Genomic DNA, 16,940 nt, shown 5'->3' with positions numbered 1-16,940 from the left:
TCGAACGTTTGCCATGCGAACACATCTTGGTTTGCTTGGAGGAAGGTGATGAGCTCGAGTTCCTATTTGGGGTCAAGATTGGCCCCAATCTTAACCGTCTTGGATGGTTCAGACGGGTTGAGAGTCACTACCTTGACGCAACCACCGGTCTTCTTATTGTTGACACCGTCGTTGATCTTGCCTTCGGCGTCGTCAGATTCAAAAGTGCTAGCAAGACTTATGAGCCTAGAGTCTTTGGCCTCGATGACACCTTGGTGCCTTTAACGCTTAGAATTTGCGTCCTTGGGGGTGATAGCCACTCGACCGAAGTGTTCGACCATATCTAGGATTTGTTTGACGCATTTGACCGCTGCACGCTAATCTCCATTGATTATAATGGCCCCCTTAGGACCCGGGATCTTGAGTATTTGGTAAACATAGTGACCCACCGCCATGAACTTGTCCAGCATCGGGCGGCTTAGAATCACATTGTATGCCATCTCGAAGTCTGCGACATCAAAGATTAGCTTTTCTGTGCAAAAATTGTTGGGCGTGCCAAACGTGACCGGTAGCTCGATCCGGCTGAGAGGCATGGTTGATGAGTTGGGAGTTATGCTGTGGAAAGGCTCGACTCTTGTTTTAAGCTCTGATCCCTGAATTCCCATCTTGTCCAAGGTTCTGGAGAAAATGAGGTTGAGTGAACTACCACCATCGACCAGAGTTCTGAAAACTTTGATGTTGAGTATGGTCGGCTGAACCACGACCGGGTATCCACCAGGATGTGGTATCGCGACCAGATGGTCGGTTTGACCAAAGGTGATCGACTGTTCCGACCACCTGAAATACCAAGTGGGCCCAGTTAGGGCCAAGTTGACTCCTCGTTCAATCGCCTTGTACTTCCTTTTGGACTCGTACGTGGCGGATCCTCCAAAGATGTACGCCAAGCTGTGGTTTACCTCATGGAACTGGGGCTCGCTACCCTCAACATTTGACTTAGCATGCTTATTGCCACGCTCAGCGTTCGCCTTGACCTTTTCATCAAGCTTCTTCTTGAACACATAGCACTCATCGAACTCGTGCTAGTTGCTCCGATGGATGGGACACCGCTTTCCGCCACCTCGACTGAGGCCTTTGTTGTCCCCAGTGTTGCGCGGTTTGTTCCTGTCGTATCGGGACCCTTGCGCTTGTCACCGGGTTTGTCCTTGCTAGATTGAAGGTTTTTAGCGTGCACCTGCGCTTCTGCTCATTTTGCGCACTTGTTGGCTAACACAAAAAGCTCTTTGACCGTACAGATCTTCCGAGTAGCCATCTTTCCACATTGATTTGTGTCGTGAACACCTCGTTTGAAGGCAATGATTACGGACTCATCGAAGATGTTTGGGATCCTGTTACGCTTATCGCTGAACTGGCGGATAAAATCTCGAAGAGATTCATTGTCGCCTTGGTGTAGTTGGTAGAGGTCATTGTCCGTTCATGGGCACTCGAATGCGCCTTGGAAATTGGCTATGAATTGAGCCTTAAGTTCTGCCCACAAACTAATCGAGTTGGATAGCAAGTTTAGCAACCAAGACCTTGCATGTCTATCAAGGGCGGTTAACAGGTAATTGGTCATTACTCGATTGTCACCATCGGCTGCTCGAATAACAGTGGTGTAGATCTGCAACTCCTCATTGGGATTGATTTTCCCATCATATTTCTGGATCGGGCCCGCTTTGAACTTCTTGGGCCATCGAATTGACTGAAGTTCATGTACAAAAGCCTCGCAGCCTCTGTCAAATTCATCAGGAGGTGGGGGAGGGGGGGCTATCATGCCTGCCTCTTCGAGTAGGGGAGTCGTGTCGACCATCCCGTCATGTAGATCTATGGTCATAGTAGCGGCGATCATCTTCACGGCGTTCTTCACAGTTGTTTTCGATCACCGTCCGTAAGATCATGCTGATTGCGAGGAATATGATTCCTCAGGTCTTCCTGATTTTCGCGCCTATGGACAGGGCAGCTACAGTTTGGCCCACATTGTCGTGTTCGGGCTCGACCACTTGAGCTTCCCATCTGAGATTCCCCTAATCGAGAGTGTTCCAGCCCGTGGCTCCTCGAGCCAAGACCGTACCGACTGGGGGGCCTGGAATTGCTGGGATTATTTGCTTGAGCAACTTGGATCTGAGCTGCATCGAGTAGGGTCTTGACTTGATTGACCATACGAGTTAGCAGATTCGCCGGATCTAACTCTAGAAGGGATCGAAGGATCAGATGCACTCCTCATATGTTAGCGTCCAGAGTATTGAATATGTCGTTACCAAGGCTCTGTGGCAGTCGAGCCGATGAGGCTTCATGTTGACTATTCGGAGGGAGCTTCTTCCTTGAGCTGTGAGTCGTCACGGGCAAAGGCGTACCCACCGGAAGTCACCGGGAGAGGCCAGGAGGCATCTACTCTCCCGTGGTCTGCCGGTGAAGGGTCGTGTCGGGTGCACGTAAGGCTCCAGCTGCGCATGTTTCTGGTGGTAACTCGGCGCCGGCACCATTGGTGGTGACAGCTATCGCCAGATCTTTAGGAATTTTCGGGCCGTGGTCGACCATGGCCTTTGGATCTATCGTCATTCGGTCAACCGATGGGGGGTCATTGCTTCTAGCCATATACACGAATCGATATGTTCGGCTGCTCTGGTTAGCATTAGAATCATCGTCGCCACCCTCGTCGCTGTCAGTGTGCATGCAGTGGAGAACATTAGGCTCTGCGGGATCCCATTCGAGATGTCCCACCTCACGGTACACATCCACTGGTCTGGATTCGAGGGTATCGGTATGGATCAGTCCACCTTGGCCGTCCCAACGGAAAACTATAGTTCCGAAGATGATTTCCGAGTCGACGAGAGAGGACTCGAAGCTATCCATCGTTGACTCAAAGTGGTCGTAGAAGCCGTTGTTGGAGAATCCGACGCAAACGTGAGCTAGAGACATGATTAATCCTGCAGAACAGAAGAAGGCCCCTACCTGATGCGCCAACTGTCGAAGATTAGTTCCTGACAATGTATCCGTAAATTAACTGGGTACCTTCGGGTGCTGGGATTAATCACGAGACGAGACAACGATGTATACAGGTTCGAGCCTCCGATTAGAGTAATACCCTACGTCCTGTGTGGGTGTTGCTGCTGTATATTGATGATTTTGAGTACAAGCAATGTGGCTAAATCTGTTACAGAGAGTATAACAGATCTAATCTAACCTAAAGCTAAAGTCGTTGAATATCTTCTCTGCTAGGGTCTTGATGCTTGCCTTGAGTTCTCCACTCCTCCGCCCTCAACATTTTCGCTTTATATAGAGGTGAGGTACCGACTCCTATCCAGCCATGGTCGATAGCGAGTTGTCTTTCTTGATATCTAAGTAGATAAATCTATTTTGAGTATTAATTGTATCGAGTTAGGTAACCAATCGAAACTTTCCTGATATGTACTTCCTTGATTCCAGTGTATCAGATACCGCTGATTCAGTTCCGTGATATCTAAAACTCATTAATATGTATTGTACATATCCTGTCCATATATAATATACTTCTTATACACATATACCTCATAGTTAGATATTCGACACGTCCAGAATGATACAATCTTTCATCGTCTCACGTCTGCAAAATCAGAACAGAACCTCGGTATTGCTGAAGATAACTGATGAGAATTACTACTGTAATTACATATCAACATTGACCTCGAATGCTTGAAAATTGTTACACGAACAAAAGTTTCCATCACTCTACTTCTAATATCAAGGCACAGATGAAAATTGAGTGCCTTGTTGCACTACTGTTTTTCTCTCTCACTGTTTGCCATTTTACAGACCATGAAACTAGAAAATGTCAGGATATCTAACTACAGCGACGACGGTTGTTCATCTCCAGTGTCTGTTTCCTGCTACCGTCAGAGTTCTAGGTATAACCGATACAGCAATTGCTGCAGTTCTTGTCAGCCGTTGAACTGTCTGGTTCCTCTGTACAAACGTGATCCACAATCTCTGATTGTCCTAAATGTGAATAAGCCAGCTATCATGAAGAAAAACAGTCATCCTTTTCTTTGCGTCGTGAAACTGCTCGTGTACCACAGCAACGAAACGATTAGGCCATTCTGTCCCCCGGAAAAAGAGATACAGTATGAACATAGCATAAGCAACCACGCCTCCCATTTCTGAAGAGAAGAAATCCAAGAACATATAGCTATTGATTATGATCGGTACGGATGCAACAGTCCAGGTTGCAATCTGCATCAAGATGCCAAGGTTAGTTGATAATGCTATGTAACGATTTGGCAAAACTAAAACTAAGACACTGGAATACTCATCATTTTTGGATAAGTTAGAAATCCCCTATCAGCAATTCGGCATCAAAATGCTCCTAGACCTTAGTTCCTGATGATACTTGATGACTGGTAATCTTGACAAAATAATATTTGAAGGTGAAGTGAAGCAGGGAACACACGCGACTAGGTTTGTCATAAAACTTTGTTTGATAAGCTATTCAAGCTCAGCTGGAATGGTAAACGTGCTGAACTGAAACCTGCACCAAAGCATGTCGAGCTTGAAGAGCCAAGCTCAGCAGTTCGGGTAGGCTTCACTTTAGTCGATCCGAGCATAGCTTACGAAGTTCATATTACCAATCTTACTTCAGTTGAGCTTATGTCAGAGCCCTACACGCAACAATCATACTGAAAAAGCAAAGAAAGAACTAATACACCTTGGGATCAATCATCATTACTTACTTTTGTTCTTGGACCTATCTTGAACACCCCCATGACTTGCTCCTTGGAAACCAATGTTATCAGTGGGATGAGTGCAAACGGGATCTGAATTGATTGGAACACATTGAGCCACTCATTGAGAACATCTAGTGCAGAGTCGGATGTGTTGAAGTATCGAGCAACAATTATAGTTGGCACAATCGCAAAGCTTCTAGTGATCAATGCCCTGCTAACAGCCCAACACCCCAAATATAAAGGATATGGAAAAAACCTCCCCCAAACTTCTCTTGTAGATATTTTCCAGCATTATCTAAGGCCAATATTATCTGCTTCTTTGGTACCATAAAATCCTTTTGCAAAAACTGTTGTAGATATTTATCATGAAGGGCACTACCAATGCCATGGTGGATTCAATGGAATAGTACCTCAATGCTCAACGGACTTCATATTCCTTGTCTGGGTCAATTTTTCTTGATTGCACAAGAGCAGAATGGAGCAACACATTATGGGGTGTGATAACACATCCAACAAGACCAACAGCTTATTTTATTGTTCTTGACCTCAGCTTTGGAATTAGAATACCTATTGTACCGAAATTACACTGTGGTCAGCTGGAGAAAAATAATATCAGATAAATGAAATACATTGTCAAAGGTGAACATGCACTGGCCGCGTGGTAGAACCGCTTGTTGCGCAGATGTCCACCAGGGCTCGAACCTCGGTTGGGTCCTGGTAACCATCTCCTTTTAATCAGGAGCTCCTTCGCATGTTTTAAAAAGAAAAAGGAAGTCAAGCAAAATAGATACGGTTTCTGCAAACATCCATGTGAGGAAAGAGACCATTGTTGTAATTAGAACTGCAAACACAGCTTCCAACTTTCTCACCCCATATTTCTCGAGGTAGATGCACAATCGAACCACAAGCTGCCCTTGCGTCACCCGCGTCTGGCGACTCGGTGGGCAACTCCACTCACCGCCCAGCATCTCCGAAGCAAAGCTAGATCCAGCGTGCGGATGTCGGTGGCGACGGCTCCGAAGCCAGGGCATCGCGGCCGTGGTTCTTTATCTCCCTCGAGCTCCCTCCTTTCCTCCCCCGCCCCCTCGTGCACAGGTAGTACTCCATCGCAGCAATATCCGGGTGTCCTCGTCTCCGGCTAGGTGGATCCAGACTTCCTAAGGCCTGGTCTGCTGACGGCGGTGGTTGATCCACCCTTTAGGCCCCAGATGTCTTCGGCTGGGCGGATGCGGACTTCCTAAGGACTGATCTACTGACGGGGTGGTTGATCCACCCTTTAGGGCCTGGATCCGGGCTCCATAGGTCCTGGATCGCACTGTTGTTCGTGTCGAGCGGGGCCTCAGTGCTATTTGCGGATGTGCAAGACGAGCTGGGCGAGGCGGTGGCCACGTCGACCAGGTGCCGGTACATGCAGTGCAATGTAATGGTCGAGCCACAGGTGGAGGCGACGGTGGGCGCCGTGGTGGCTACGTGCGGGCGGTTGGTCATCATGCTCTACAACGCTAGCTTGCTGCTCCCGATGGGGTCCATGATGGATATGGACCTCTGCGTGCTGGTCCACGTGTTGGTTGTCATCTTTCGCGGGGTCGTGGCGTGCGTGAGGCGTGCACCATGGCGTCGTGTGGCACCCGTGGTGCCTTCGTGTGCTCGGCGAGCGTGGTGTCACTGCAGGGCGAGTTCAGTCCGACATCGTGCTCGGCGTCCTTACACACGCTTCTAAGCCTGGTGCGTGCCATGGCGGGGGTGCTCGGGTGGCATGGTGTGCGTGTCATCTGTAAGGGAACGGGTAGGCTACACTAGCACAAAATAAATTTTCTCTACCGCGTTCAACTAGGAAGCCATGCGAGTAGGGGATCATGAATCATTACCACTTGACGAGCAGTGTAGCGGAAGAAGAGTTGGAGCAGACCAATCCAACGTCGTGCGCGTCAAGCAGTCGATCGTCAACCTCGTCCCGAGCACGTCCCGAGCACCTTCCGAGTACTCGCGAGTACGTCCCGAGTGCTCCCGAGCACAACCCGAGTACCTCCGAGCAGGACCCGAGTACCCCCGAGCACGTCCCGAGCACCCCCGAGCACGTCCCGAGCACCCCTGAGGACGTCCCGAGCACCCCCGAGCACGTCCAGAGCACCCCCGAGGACGTCCTGAGTACTCCCGAGCAGATCAGCACCGCAATAGTAGCAGCGCCTCTACGGTATCCACACGTACAAGGATGGAATCGCCATGCGCCGGTGTGCTAGCACCGCGCGCCCCGCTAGGGTTTCGAAGGGAGTTCGGGAATAGGAGGCGGCCAGGGTTTTTGGTGGCAAGATCTGTTTTTCGAAGAAAAAAAACTCTCTATGCACCTTGGCCCCTACCTATTCTTATATAGAGCACGCTAATGGACCTTTAATCAACATTAAAGCCTATTATGACTCTATACCCTAATGGACCTTTAATCAATATTAAAGCCCATTAGCAGATTCAATCTGCAAACTCGATCACCTCTAGGGCATATCACCAACAATCTCCCACTTGCACTAGAGTCAGTACAAGTTTTATATTCCATCCCCTTAAGTGTGTGACCCATTAGGTTCATGTGTAAACGGCCGCTATCCGGAAACCCTTTTCCGAATTGCAAGTCAATAGCGGTACCTAGCAGGACATATTGACTCCCGAATGCACACAAAGATCATATCAGCTGAACCTTGATATATTCATGCACCAATCCCTTTACCACACGATACCAGTCAAGCTCAAGGCGAGATTCGTGCCACCCTTGTGATAGCTCGACCATTCACTCGATCAAGTAGTGGATTCACCATGATTAACTCTTTAATCACATTGTCATGGCCATGCACTTTCCAATCCAACTACCTCGAGGGGCCCAGAGATATCTCTCCCGTTATTTAGGAGGGGTAAATTCTATCTTCATCACTCACATCCCACGACATGTTTCATAACACACCCAAAAGCAACATTTATAACTACCCAGTTACGGAATAGCGTTTGGAAGCCCCTAAGTGTGTTACTACACATTCTGGAATCAATGATGATCTCAGGTCAAAGGATTCTGTAGGTACACCATTTGAGATAACAACTGATGGCACATTAAAAATAACAATCCCAGCAGTATCTCAGGGTGGGTCTATCCAACATCATGTTCTCTAACATGTGTCCACATTACTGATTTGATATCTCCATATCTATGATCCGTGAAACATGATCATCATTCAGTCAAATGTGCTAATCTATAAATCATTATTGTCCCACACAATGATATGAGATTAGGGACTATTTAGAACAACATCATAAAAACAAAGAGTTTCACAAACAAGTCACATACTTGCTGATCAATGTAAATGATAATTATTCATGGAACCAGATAACAATTATCCAAAAGTACATTAGCATAGACAGAACACATTCTCTCACATGCACTAGAGTCTATCCCGCAAGTATCTAATACCCATAGAGCTCAAGTGTGCCTCATGCTTGGGCTGTGGGAGAGGCTTCGTCAACGGATCAGCAATATTCGAATTCGTGTGCACCTTGCATATCTTTACATCACCTCTATCAATAATCTCTCGAATGAGGTGATAGCGCCGAAGTATGTGCTTGGACTTCTGGTGCGACCTAGGCTCCTTGGCTTGTGCAATGGCACCACTATTATCACAATAGAGGTCCATTGGACTGGACGCACTAGGGACCACACCCAACTCAGAAACAAATTTTTTGATCCAAACAGCCTCTTTTGCAGCTTCCGAAGGTGCGATATACTCGGCCTCCGCTGTGGAATCGGCAACCGTTCCTTGCTTGGAACTCTTCCAACTCACCGCACCTCCATTAAGGCAAAACACAAAACCAGACTGCGATCTCGAATCGTCCTTGTCGGTTTGGAAGCTAGCATCGGTGTAACCATTTACAACGAGCTCCTCCTCACCTCCATAGACTAGGAACATATCCTTAGTTCTTCTCATGTACTTGAGGATACTCTTTACTATAGCCCAGTGACATTCACCTAGGTTTGATTGATATCTGCTCGTAACACTTAGAGCATAGGAGACATCTGGACGTGTACAAAATATAGCATACATGATGGACCCGATAGCAGAAGCATACGGGATCGCACTCATCCTCTCGAGCTCATCAGATGTCATAGAACATTGATTCTTGCTGAGAGTGATGCTATGTGACATTGGCAAGAAATCTTTCTTGGAATCCTGCATATTGAACCGATTCAATACCTTGTCAATGTATGTGCTCTGGCTTAATTCGATTAGCCTTCTTGACCTATCTCTATAGATCTTTATGCCCAATATATATGCTGCCTCTCCTAAATCTTTCATTGAAAAACTCTTTTGCAATGAAGATTTGACAGCATCGAGCATTGGAATATTATTTCCGATCAATAATATGTCATCCACATATAAGACCAGAAACACAAGTGCGCTCCCACTAGTCCTTTTGTAAACACAAGGCTCTTCTTCATTCTTGATGAAACCAAATCCTTTGATCACTTCATCAAAACGAAGATTCCAACTCCGAGAAGCTTGCTTTAGTCCATAGATGGACTTTTGCAGCTTGCAAATCTTCCCAGCATTTTTCGAATCAACAAAACCTTCAAGCTGTGTCATGTACACATCCTCACTTAGGTTTCCATTAAGGAAAGCCGTTTTGATATCCATTTGCCATATCTCATAGTCGAAATATGCAGCAATTGCTAGGAGAATCCGAATAGATTTTAGCATTGCGACGGGCGAAAACGTTTCATCATAATCAACACCTTGAATTTGCCTGAAACCTTTCGCCACCAATCGTGCCTTATAGATGTGAACATTTCCATCAATGTCTATCTTTTTCTTAAAAACCCATTTACACTCGATAGTTTTCACACCATCAGGTGGATCGACCAAGTTCCAAACTTGGTTTTCTCGCATGGATTCTAACTCGGATCTCATGGCTCCAAGCCATTTTTCAGAGTCTGGTCCCACCATTGCTTCCGAGTAAGTCTTAGGTTCATCATTGTCCAATAATGATATGTCCCGCTGCTCCGTGGTTAGGAACATAAACCGCTCGGGTGCACGACTGAACCTTTCCGACCGACGTGGAGCTGGTGTCTCGACAACAGGTTCTGCAACATCTTGCATACCGAGTTGTGGTTCAATACTAGTTGAAACACTTTCACGTGGTTCCCGAATTTCTTCGAGTTGCACCGTGCTCCCACTAACTCTCTTCGCGAGAAATTCTTTCTCAAGAAAGACACCATTCCGGGCGACAAATACTTTGCCTTCCTCCCGGTTATAGAAATAATATCCTTTGGTTTCCCTAGGATACCCCACAAAGAAGCATTTATCAGATTTGGGAGTGAGCTTATCGGACGACAAACGTTTTACATAAGCCTCACAACCCCATATCTTAAGGAAAGACAATCTGGGACGCTTCCCGGTCCATATCTCATATGGTGTCCTCTCTACAGCCTTAGATGGAACCCTGTTTAACGTGAAAGCAGCAGTTTCTATAGCATATCCCCAGAAGGACAACGGAAGATCAGATTGGCTCATCATCGACCGGACCATGTCTAACAAAGTTCGGTTCCTCCGCTCGGACACCCCATTCCATTGTGGCGTACCCGGTGGAGTCAATTGTGGAACGATTCCACATTGCCTTAGATGATCACCAAATTCATGGCTCAAATATTCACCTCCACGATCTGATCGCAGAAATTTAATTGTATTGCCTATATGATTTTGTACTTCATTCTGGAACTGCTTGAACTTTTCAAAGGATTCAGACTTGTGCCTCGTTAGGTAGATGTAACCATATCTACTAAAGTCATCGGTGAAAGTAATGAAGTACTGAAAACCACCTCTAGCTGTAGAACTCATCGGTCCACATACATCTATATGTACTAGGGCCAATAATTCATTTGTCCTCTCACTTTGACCAGTGAAAGGCGTCTTAGTCATCTTGCCAAGTAAACAAGACTCGCATGTATCAAATGATTCGAAATCAAATGAATGTAGAAGACCATCTTTATGGAGCTTCTGCATACGCTTCTCGTTTATATGACCTAATCGACAATGCCAAACAAAAGTGGGATTCAAATCATCAAGCCGAGGCTTCTTTGTATCAATGTTATAAATAGTTATATCCTCAAGATCCAATATATATAATCCATTTACTAATGGACAATTACCATAGAGCATACCATTCAAAAATATCGAACAACACTTGTTCTTTATTATGAATTCATAACCATCTTCTTCCAAACATGAAGAAGAGATAATGTTTTTGCCCAAGGCAGGAATATAATAACAATTATTTAATTCCAAAATTAATCCTGAGGGTAGCGATAAGGAGTAAACACCAACGGCCAACGCAGCAACTTTTGCACCATTGCCGACGCGAGCATCCAATTCGCCTCTTGCACACTTCCTAGTCCTTTTCAGTCCCTGCAACGATTTGCAACTATGAATCATTGATCTGGTATCAAATACCCATGAATCATTAGGACGAGTAGCAAGATTAATTTCAATAACATTTATACCTGAAGAGGAAGTCTTACTTCCCTTCTTCCTTTTGAGTTCTTCCAAGTACAATTTGCAGTTCCTTCGCCAATGAACAGTCTTATGGCAGTGGTGGCAAGTGTCAGAAGCGGCAGGGCTAGCCTTGGGCTTTCCAATAGGTTTAGGCTTAGAACTCGAGATCTCATCTGAAGTTTTAGCCTTGCCCTTGCGCTTTCTCTTCTTGCTATCCTTTTGAACCATCATCACATGACTAGGGCTCTTCTTAATGCTTTCCTCAGCAGTTTTTAGCATCCCATGCAATTCAGCCATGCTTTTCTCCATGCTGTTCATATGAAAGTTCAAAATGAACGGCTCGAAGCTCGCAGGGAGTGACTGGAGAATTACATCCGTAGCCAACTCAGGGCTAAGTGGAAAACCAAGTTTTTCCAAGCTCTCAATGTAACCAATCATTTTGATCACATGAGGACTGACTGGACTGCCTTCTATTAACCTGCACGCAAACAAGGACTTTGAGGTGTTGTACCTCTCAGCCCGAGCTTGAGCTTGGTTCTCAAACATGCCTCGGAGTCCCACAATCATATCATGGGCATCCCAGTTCTCATATTGCTTCTGAAGCTCAGAGGACATACAGGCAAGCATGAGGCAGCTAACATCCAGTGAATCGTTGGTGTGCTTCTCATAAGCCCTCCGATCCGCGGCAGGTGCATTATCAGCTGGTTCATCAGGATAGGGGACCTCTAGAACATATTCCTTTTTCTCTTGTTTGAGAACAATTCTCAGATTTCTATACCAATCAATAAAGTTTGTTCCAGAAAGCTTCTCTTTTTCAAGAATCGATCGCAAATTAAAATTGGAAGTGTTACTAGCGGCCGGTGCCATAATCTACAACAGAAAATGCAGGTTCAGCACTATGCCTATGTGAATCTTCTATTAAACAATTTAACAAAAGATACTCCACTATATGTGTTTTCCCTCTAACAACATATAGAGGATCAAGATCTATATTCAACTAAGTTCTAGTGAGCTTTGGCATCACTGCTAGAAACTTAGTGACATAGGTAAGCAACGCCTTGCTAATCACATCCCTATGTGACTCTTGTTTGTTGGGTGGCATCGAATGCCCCGGCGCCCAACACCATGCCCTAAAGCCCAAAACCGTTTTGATAGCTTTATCAAGTAAACCAATACTATGTGTGTGGATGTCCGACATCCACTCTAACTGGTTAAGATAAATGATGGCCCTACTTTGGCAGACCTACCACACAATGATCAAAACCTTTGTAGGTGCAGCTATTGGAAGGGCATCAATTACTCTTGATTTTTCTGAGGGAAACTACTCTATCATGAAAATCATATCCACCACATATAAAATATGAAAGAATAGTATGACAGGAACACAAAAACATCACAAGTATTCATATTAACTGTGACATAGTATGGCCCCATTCTCATGGTGATCTCCATCGCCACGGTTCCTGTCCTCCGGGTCATCATGATTCAAATCTCCATGATCTTGTTCTAGTCTATTACACCTAATAGCACTAGATAAATTACATGAGAAGAAGCATCACAAGTCGACACGCAGGCCATTATACAATAACGTGATAGCCTTGGGCTGCAATTAACCATGACACGCAGGCCATGAAAATTACACGCATGCATCACATATCACAAGGCCATACCAGTCACAACATTCTCTGCAAAAACGAGTTAAGCGTAGAATCGAATTCTAATGTCCCGATGGGATCATGTTATTACAACAATCTAGGAAATACATAGATCGCATCTATGAAATCGCTATGAAAATCTCATCGGATCGATCGTATCGAGCCAATTCTGAGTCATTCATAATGCCTCAATTTCCATTAGATCAATCCCATTGATCATCGCGTGAGGTTTTTCCAGAAATGATGACAGCACACACAACCTCGATCTGCTGTTCTCCCGACCATGTCACGATGCACGCAGTTAGCCCCGATGGTGATTCCAGCCGGTAGGGGCAAGTCGCACATAAAACCAGGTGGGAGATCGAGCTAATCTTTTTGGCTATGTGGTTCCATCGACTGGCATCTCATCCGATTTCTAATTCACCAAACCAACCGTGCATTGATCAATCCATCATATGAACTGATCAGAAAAACAATAGATCTAATCTATTTCTATCACATATCTTCTATATGTGACTGATCCAGATCGAAAACTACGCAGGATGGCTCTGATACCACTGTAGGGGAACGGGTAGGCTACGCTAGCACAAAATAAATTTTCTCTACCGCGTTCAACCAGGAAGTCATGCGAGTAGGGGATCATGAATCGTTACCACTTGACGAGCTGTGCAGCGGAAGAAGAGTTGGAGCAGACCAATCCAACGTCGTGCGCGTCAAGCAGTCGATCGTCAACCTGGTCCCGAGCACGTCCCGAGCACCTTCCGAGTACGTCCCGAGTGCTCCCGAGCACAACCCGAGTACCTCCGAGCAGGACCCGAGTACCCCCGAGCACGTCCCGAGCACCCCTGAAGACGTCCCGAGCACCCCCGAGCACGTCCCGAGCACCCCCGAGGACGTCCCGAGTACTCCCCGAGTAGATCAGCACCGCAATAGTAGCAGCGCCTCTACGGTATCCACACGTCCAAGGATGGAATCGCCGTGCGCCGGTGTGCTAGCACCGCGCGCCCGGCTAGGGTTTCGAAGGGAGTTCGGGAATAGGAGGCGGCCAGGGTTTTTGGTGGCAAGATCTGTTTTTCAAAAAGAAAAAAAACTCTCTATGCGCCTTGGCCCCTGCCTATTCTTATATAGAGCACGCTAATGGGTCTTTAATCAATATTAAAGCCCATTGTGACTCTAAACCCTAATGGACCTTTAATCAACATTAAAGCCCATTAACAGATCCAATCTGCAAACTCGATCACCTCTAGGGCATATCACCAACATCATCTGCATGCCTCGAGCGGCGTGGCAACACCCTTGAGCTGCGTGCTCCAGGTGTTCACCGCTCTCCTCTATACCTATGCTCAGTGGCGAAGCTAGTGACAAAACGATGGTGGTGCACTAATTCATCATGCATTGAGCAACACATGTAATTTCAAAGCGTTATATGGTAAATATGTGTTCGTTAGTAGTAAAATTTAGATTCATCCTGGTGCATGTGCACCACCAAACTACAATGTAGTGTCGCCACTGCCTATGCTGCACCGCTGCTGTCGGTCTTCGCCATGTGCACGGCCGTCTCTAGGCCAACATCGCCGACGTCGTGGGCCAACATCGCCGACGTCCTAGCATTTGCACTACTCCAACCTCCCCTACCCATCCCCTCGGCCTAGGCTGCTTTCGGCTTCTCCCCTCCTTCGTAGGCCGCCTGGTGGGGCTGTGGGGTCTTCGGCTCAGGGGAGGTGTTGAGAATGGTGCGGCTATGAGGTTTGCTATTTGTTGGGCCCTCGCGTGGTCTTGCTTGGCTTCTGCCATCTTTCATAGTTCTTGGGGCTTAGGAGTCGCGGGCGAAAGCCTTGCTCGGTTGCATGCCGATGCCGATGACGTTGGCGTCCTTGGGCGTCATCTCCTTTCTTAAGGTGTCATTGGGGTGATTCCTCCTCCCTTGCGACTCCTCCGGGCGAAAACCCTGACCAGCTCTCCAGTCGAGCAACTGTAGCATCATCATTGCTCCCTTCCTTAAGGCGTCGCCTCGGTTATCCACCACGCTCTTCGGTGTCTACCTGTTTCTTTGTAGGTTGAACCATGCATCCTCATTCACGGCGACTCTTCTTTCCAATCTGGCGCTTCGCGATAGTGATTTGGTCCAATGCACGCTCCTTCGAAGTGTCGTGCTATCAACTTGCGTGACAAAGATGTGTGGCGTGGCAGCAAGGCTCCGCTGATTGAGTTTGTGAGAGAACAGAGAGGTGTGGTGTAGGAGCAGGACTCCACAGATCGAGTTTGTGGGGGTGTCAGTTGTCCAGTTGGTTACGTGCAAGTTGAGTTAGGTTGGTCTTGTCTATTATCTGGTTGTGTCTTTTGGTGTGAGCGTCGTCTGTTGAGCTGATGTCATATTATCGTCTTAGGGTTTGTGCCGGTTTTTTTCTCTTTAAAACCATGCACCTGTTAAGGTTTTCAGATCCAATTTTTCTTATAAACTGAGTCAACTCTCTTCTTCTTTTTAATATATGCTCGGCTTGAGCTCTAGCTCGCTATGTTCGTTTCAAAATTTCTTGAGGTAACGAAAAATAAAGCTGATGGAAAACAATATTGCAGTAAGTGGGGTACAACCTTCCCGCTATTAAAAAAATATAGAGAACAAAAATCAGAGCTCATGAATCATGCTATTGACAAGAAATTTGCAAGTTCCAATAAAATAAAATAACATCAACTTCATTTTCGATGCTACTCATATGCTACTGTATAGCCCTCATATAGCTGGAGACACATTGGACATGTGCACCATTGGTCCATAAGTCCATACTTAGATTAGGACTCTTGTTCAAATGGTGACATGTAAAAGAAATTCTAAACAGAATTCACTACTGTATTTGCATAAAAAGTTAGGCATACAATCTCATGTACTTGTGTCCAAATGCTTTGTTGGAGTATGAGCATGCAACAAATCACTAACACTCCACCAGCCGATTAGACAAGAAAATGACAGAAGTATTTATCACATTTTTGACATTTTCAACGAGAAAATACTGAGTTCTAATCACCTATATTGTTTGAAGGTACATCTGCGGCGCCAACTCTAGTATGAACGGGAGAAATGTTGCAAATTCTCTCTGCTACCCTCCGTAAGAAAGTTCAATGCGCACTAACTTAAATTCTGAGCGATGCAGGGGTGGATCCGGCCAAAAAACTGCTGGAAATCGTGAAGGGTGATTTTTCGGCTTAAATCATCTGGCTGATGACTGTCAATTCTAAAAAGAAAATTACCCCAGTTTTGGAAGCAGCTTGAGATCTAGCACCAAAATCACCCAAAAATACTTAAATTTATGCGAAATGCCTACCGAGATTTGATAACATTCCCGTAACCCAAGAAAAGGCTAGCAAAGAAGCTTACCAATCCAATGCGGTGATGACAACGCCGGCCCAGACCGGCAAGAAGCCACGGCTAACGATCTTGATGGCAATGACGCTCCCGATGAGGCGATGACCTTCTGAATGTCGGCGCTGACCATGGAGACCTCGGCCATGAGCCAAAGCGCGCGGCGCGTCCAGTCGGGTACTCGTCGCGGGTTCACTATCTTACCAGATTGCAAATCGTGCTACTGCACCGGGTAATAAAATAAATAAATAAAAAACATAGAACAGACATATCCTAGAGACTTCTCTCACTATCTTCTCACATAGCAAACCATGCAATCTCTAGCAGACGAAAATCTCCTCACAAATACCACAAGGTAGAGTCTTCTGCATACCTCTCCTTGCCAGTTTCTTCCTAGAGCAATAAAAATCTCCTCAGAAACAACTAAAGGAACCGTAACTTAGGACCATCCCAAATCTCCCTACAGTCACCCCAAATCTCTCCACACGTCTTCTACCCATTTCACAGGTAGGCTCGCCGCCCTTATTTGCTTCATGCTCACGAGCGGCGTCTCTTTCTAAGCACCGATTTGGTTTTTTTTTTTAAAAAAAATTCGCTGCCTCGAGTGACTTTATTTAGTAGAAATACCGAATCTGAACCAGTATGAAGAGATTGCAGAAGCTAGAAAATCGATTTGTTCCTCCTCTGTTCG

General features: G+C 46.1%; 2 pseudogenes; one reads left to right on the top strand and one right to left on the bottom strand.

Annotated features, from left to right (window-relative positions):
* Positions 1-3,858: 3,858 nt before the first annotated feature.
* Positions 3,859-16,421, bottom strand: LOC133914649 (metal transporter Nramp6-like; annotated as a pseudogene).
* LOC133914931 (short-chain dehydrogenase reductase 4-like) lies at positions 5,714-6,515 on the top strand (annotated as a pseudogene).
* Positions 16,422-16,940: the final 519 nt, after the last annotated feature.

Source organism: Phragmites australis, chromosome 4 (assembly GCF_958298935.1).
Source record: "Phragmites australis chromosome 4, lpPhrAust1.1, whole genome shotgun sequence".
NCBI lineage: Eukaryota > Viridiplantae > Streptophyta > Magnoliopsida > Poales > Poaceae > Phragmites > Phragmites australis.
The sequence above is the reverse complement of the archived record's forward strand: the minus strand, read 5'-3'. Positions and strand labels throughout refer to the sequence as shown.